At 39.2% G+C, this 5,907-nt stretch overlaps 1 pseudogene; it reads left to right on the top strand.

Annotated features, from left to right (window-relative positions):
* The window catches only part of LOC107697809 (protein NLRC3-like), a 32,609-nt pseudogene that overhangs the window by 21,403 nt on the left and 5,299 nt on the right, over window positions 1–5,907 (top strand).

Here is a 5,907-nt window from a genome sequence, read left to right as displayed (position 1 = left end):
GTTCTGTCACTGTCATTCTGTTACACTGTGGAAGCTTCTGTCACGAAAACAAATTCCTCGTATGTGTAAACATACCTGGCAATAAAAGCTCATTCTGATTCTGATTGTGTGTTATAAATGATCATATGTACTCTTAAAAGTAGGGTTGGGCGTTATCACTAATTATCCATAATGATAATTATCACGATATAATTTTCCTTGATAACATGATATGAAGAGTTCGATAAATGTTCGATATATCGTTTATGCACCAAAAGTGGAATGAAACAGCACTACTCATTTGAAGCGCGAGCTCACTAGAGCAGATGCGTTTACTCGGTCACACGACACTAAACAGCGCTGTGAGATCCAGTGTGAAACGCTTGAATCAAAGTCCCTTTAAGGCAAGTCATGTCCGTTAAATTTCATATTTGAAATCACCAATGAAATCTGACAACAACTTTGTCATAACTGTTATTTATTTTGCTCAAATAGCATTAAAAAAGCTTCTTTCTCAGGCTAGACCCGCCAGTGCACATGCGCAGTCCTGAGCGCGCGTCTCAGAACGCTGACTGTTTCTATAGCAACCGGGACTTCTAACCGCAGCTGTAGTGACGCGCTGACTTCACTGATTAGTGATTGGCTATTTTCCTCAGAAGGCGGGGCTTCGTTCGATAGCGAGGCCATATTGAGCGTTGCATTTTTCCCCATTCAAAACTATACGATTGGCATGTCCTGGGTATTCTATAGTCTTTGTTTGAAATCAGTGAAGAACACAAATGGCTCAGTGATTTAAACTAGTCTAAAGTCAAATGAAACAGTGCTGACAGACAGCAGAAACACTGTGCAACGATACAGTCAGAAGGCATTTCAATCTACAAATTGCCATCATTTACCATGGATTTACTATAGTAACACTAACTGCATCATGGTACTGTCAGAAATGTGGGTATTTGTATCGAACATTATTATATTATTAATGTAGACATGAATTAAATGTATTAAAGGAGTAATGGAATATAATTACAGCATTTGTGTGATTAAGTTATAGCATGTGTGCATTTAGCCTATACTAAATGTTTTTAGACTACTGTTTTTCATACAAATACCTAAAAACCATGTGGTTATATTTTTACCATGGTATTGAGGTGTGCTATATGTGTGGTTTAAAACCTGTTTTGTTGTAGCTCATTTCAGCTGAAGAGATCAGAACCAGAGCCCAGCTGTGTGTCTATGAGGAGTGACGCGTCTGTGGGTCGTATAATATCATTTAAGAAAGGAGACACAAAGACTGATCTCCGGTACATTTTTATATAAATTTTATTATAGCATGTCATTTTATATTATCAAAATACTGTATATAGTATTTTCTACAATATATGAAAAATTATTCTTGTCCATTGCTAATAGAATTTTTGTTATCTTTATCTGGTATTTTAACATGCATTATATGGACAAAAGTATTGGGACACCTCCTTCTAATGAACAGGTTTGACTACTTTAGTCATTTCCATGAGCACAAATCTTAATGTTTAAGCATATAATGATATTCTAGGGAATTGTGTGATTCTAATTTTATAGCAACAGTTTGGACAGGACCCTTTTCTATTCTAACATGACAATGCCTCTGTGTATAAGGCAAGGTTAAAAAAAAGATTGATTCAGTCAGTGTGGAAGAACTTGACTGGTCTGAACACCTCTGGTGTGACTTTAAATGCAGACCTTGAGCCAAAAACTCATCACCAAACACCAATGACTTGTACATATGGGTACAGGCATTTTAGACACTTCCAAAACTTTTGCAATAGAGATGGAAATACAATTTTTAAATACATGAATTATGCAGCCGAGTCAAGTTCTTCCACACTGACTGAATCCATCATTTCTTTTTGAACCTTGCCTTATACACAGAGGCATTGTCATGTTAGAATAGAAAAGGTCCTGTCCAAACTGTTGCTATAAAATTAGAAGCACACAATCCACTAGAATATCATTATATGCTTAAACATTAGGATTTGTACTCATGGAAATTACTAAAGTAGTCAAACCTGTTCATTAGAAGGAGGAGGCCCAATACTTACGACAATATAAGGGCCTTTCGCACCGCTTTAGTTCCAGAACTAAATGTACAGTACTAAAGTACTGGGACGATTTTGTGCGAACTATTTCCCAGTACCATTTAAAGGGTTGCATTTGCACGGACAGTGTACGTAAGAGGGTGGACACACAGTGACGTCATTTGTGCGCGGCATTCAACAACAGAAACAAAGAACAACGTTAACAACAGGAGGATGGAGGATGCTGTGATCGGAGCGGTGTTTTTGTTGTCTCGCGGGTTTCACAATAATGGACATGAAATGTCGACGTATAGGATACGTAAAGCGATTGAAAGAATGGAAAGGAGGACTAAGAATCTCCAACGACAACTGGCAGTGCTACATTTGCTACAAGTGCCTGCACTTCAGTACAAGTGCCTGCACTTCAGCGTCCGTCCATCTATCGCTGTTCTCCATACTTGCGAAATAAGTTGACACAATGTTTACAGTATGTTTACACGGCGTTTTAAATCATGGCGGGTGAGGGCGTATTTAATACGCGTTTGGCCAATCAGTGTCTACTTACGTCACGGGTAGTACCAGTTGTGCTGGTTAGACCCTGCTCCGGAGTAGGAGCTAATTTGGTTCTCGAAAAAGGCAGTCCGGTACTAAAAAAGCAACCAGTTCCGGCGGTTGCGAAAACAGCAAAAAGTGGGTAGTTCCACAATTAGTTCTGGTACTATGAAAAGGTTCCCGCGGTGTGAAAGGCCCTATAGTGTTTCAAAGAGAGCTGCAATCGTGAAAGCACTCATAAATGAAATGACTATGAAGTGCTCTTTAAAGTAATTGTTTAAATAATAAATTAAGATGTACTTAGTTAAATATGGTAATTCAAAGGATTGACTTTAATCTCTCTCTGTTATAGTTCAGTTCATCAGAAGAGATCAGAAGCAGAGTCCAGCTGTGAGTCTATGAGGAGTGGCGCGTCTATGGGTCGTATAATATCATTTAAGAGTGGAGATACAAAGACTGATCTCAGGTCTAATATTTCTGTAAAAGATTATTTGATTATGATACAGAATACATTAGCTTAGCTTATTTAATAATGCGGTATTTTAATTTTCCAGGCATGAAGTCCTCAACAGGTTTAGATCTAATCTGATGAAGAAGTTTGAGCGTCTCTATGAGGGAACAGCGAAGCAGAGAAACCCAACACTCCTGAATGAGATCTACACAGAGCTCTACATCACAGAGAGTGAGAGTGGAGAGATCAGTAATGAGCATGAGGTGAGACAGATTGAGACACAATCCAGGAGAGCAGCAACAGAGGACCCAGCCATCAAATTCAGTGACATCTTTAGACCTTTACCTGGAAAAGACAAAGCCATCAGAACTGTGCTGACAAAGGGAGTCGCTGGCATTGGAAAAACAGTCTCTGTGCAGAAGTTCATCCTGGACTGGGCTGAAGGAAAAGAGAATCAGGACGTCCAGCTCATATTTCCACTTCCTTTCAGAGAAATCAACCTGATGAAGGACTAATCCCTCAGTCTTTCAGATCTTCTTCATGTCTTTTTCCCTGAAACTAAAGACATGGAAATATCCAGTGATGAATATAAAGTGTTGTTCATCTTCGATGGTCTGGATGAGTGTCGTCTGTCTCTGGACTTTAAGAGCGCTGTGAGGTTGTGTGATGTAAGTGAATCAGTCTCAGTGGACGTGCTGCTGATGAACCTCATTGTTGGGAATCTGCTTCCCTCTGCTCTCATCTGGATAACCTCAAGACCAGCAGCAGCTGATCTCATCCCCTCTGAGTGTGTCCATCGAGTGACAGAGGTACGAGGCTTCAATGAGCCACAGAAGGAGGAATACTTCAGGAAGAGAATCAGTGATCAGAGTCTGGCCAATACAATCATCTCACACCTGAAGTCATCAAGGAGCCTCTACATCATGTGCCACATCCCAGTGTTCTGCTGGATCTCAGCCGCTGTTCTAGAGAAGATGTTGAGTCGAGCAGAGAGTGGAGAGATTCCCAAGACTCTCACTCAAATGTACACACACTTCCTGATCCTTCAGACCAACATCAAACGTGAGAAGGACTATGAGAAGAAGGTGACAGATGAAGACATGATCCTCAAACTGGGGAAAGTGGCTTTTCAGCAGCTTGTGAAAGGCAACCTGATCTTCTATGAGGAAGACCTGAGAGAGTGTGGCATTGATGTGACAGAAGCATCAGTGTACTCAGGATTGTGCACTCAGATCTTCAGAGAGGAGTTTGGCTTGTATCAGGGGAAAGTCTTCTGCTTTGTTCATCTGAGCATTCAGGAGCATCTAGCAGCCCTATATGTGCACCTCTCCTTTACAAACAACAACAGAAATGTGTTTGACCACAGTTTGTGGTCTAAAGTGAAAGATTGGTTTCAACTAAATTCATCAGACCATGTTTCATTATCTGAGCTGCATCAGAGAGCTGTGGATGAGGCTCTACGGAGTAAAAATGGACATCTGGATATTTTCCTGCGGTTCCTTCTGGGTTTATCAGTAAAGTCTCATCAGGTTCTTCTACAACAAATAATGACACTGAAAAGAAGCAGATCTGACAGCAATAAGAAAACAGTTGAGTACATCAAGAAGAAGATCAGGCCCATTGACTCTCCAGAGAAATCCATCAATCTGTTCCACTGTCTGAATGAACTGGGTGATAATTCACTAGTGGAGGAAATACAACAGTATCTGAAATCTGGAAGAATAAAGGAAGCCAAACTCTCTTCATCTCAGTGGTCAGCTGTAGTTTTTGTGCTGTTGACATCAGAAGAGGAACTGAATGTGTTTCATCTTGATAAATTTGTTAAAGAAAAGAATAAGCCTGAAAATATGGAAGTCCTTCAGAAGCTGCTGCCTGTGATTAAAGAATCCAGATCAGTTCAGTAAGTATCACTGAGAACAATCACTTCACTGTTAAAACATGAATAAAATCAAAGTTAAAAGCTCATAAATCTTCAGTGCTGCAGATGTTGTCCGGAATAATTTGTAATTTTTAAAGGGTTCATGAACTGCCTCTGTTTTTTATTTTGTACTGTTCTCTGAGGTCCACTTATAATGTTGTCAAGATTTTTACATCAAAAAACATCATAATTTAGAAGTAATAAGCTATTGTCTGTCCTGTTTTTGACCTCCTCATCAGAACGCTCTGTTTGAATAGATGTGGAGGATTTTAGACTCAGAAGTAAACACACACTGCTGTGATTGGCTAATAGTTGTGTGTTTGACAGTCTTCATCCTTCACAGATGGACGCTGCTGTGATTTAGGTCAAAAACACATAAATAACTCAATACATATCAAACGATCTGTAAGAAGAGACAAAGCAAAAGTGATCACGTAATAAAAACGGTTACTCACACTTGTGTGGTGCCACATCGGATCCAATATAGTCGGCACAGTGAAGTGAAGAAAAGACAGATTTCTTACTGACGTGGTCTGGATCACCATTAAAAATAAAGTTAATTCAAATGTCTTTGCAAAAAAGGAATTTAAGTAATTGTAATTTTTAAAGGGGTCATGAACTGCCTCTGTTTTTTATTTTGTACAGTTCTCTGAGGTCCACTTATAATGTTATCAAGATTTTTACATTAAAAAAAATCATAATTTAGAAGTAACAAGCTATTTTCTGTCCTTTTTTTTGACCCCCTCATCAGAACGCTCTGTTTGAACAGATGTGGAGGATTGTAGACTCAGAAGTAAACACACACTGCTGTGATTGGCTAATAGTTGTGTGTTTGACAGTCTTCATCCTTCACAGATGGACGCTGCTGTGATTTAGGTAAAAAACACATAAATAACTCAATACATATCAAACGATCTGTAAGAAGAGACAAAGCAATAGTGATCACGTAA

This window comes from Sinocyclocheilus anshuiensis, unplaced genomic scaffold (genome assembly GCF_001515605.1).
Source record: "Sinocyclocheilus anshuiensis isolate Anshui unplaced genomic scaffold, SAMN03320099.WGS_v1.1 scaffold1123, whole genome shotgun sequence".
NCBI lineage: Eukaryota > Metazoa > Chordata > Actinopteri > Cypriniformes > Cyprinidae > Sinocyclocheilus > Sinocyclocheilus anshuiensis.
Note: the sequence above shows the minus strand (reverse complement) of the source record. Positions and strands in the feature narration are given on the sequence as shown.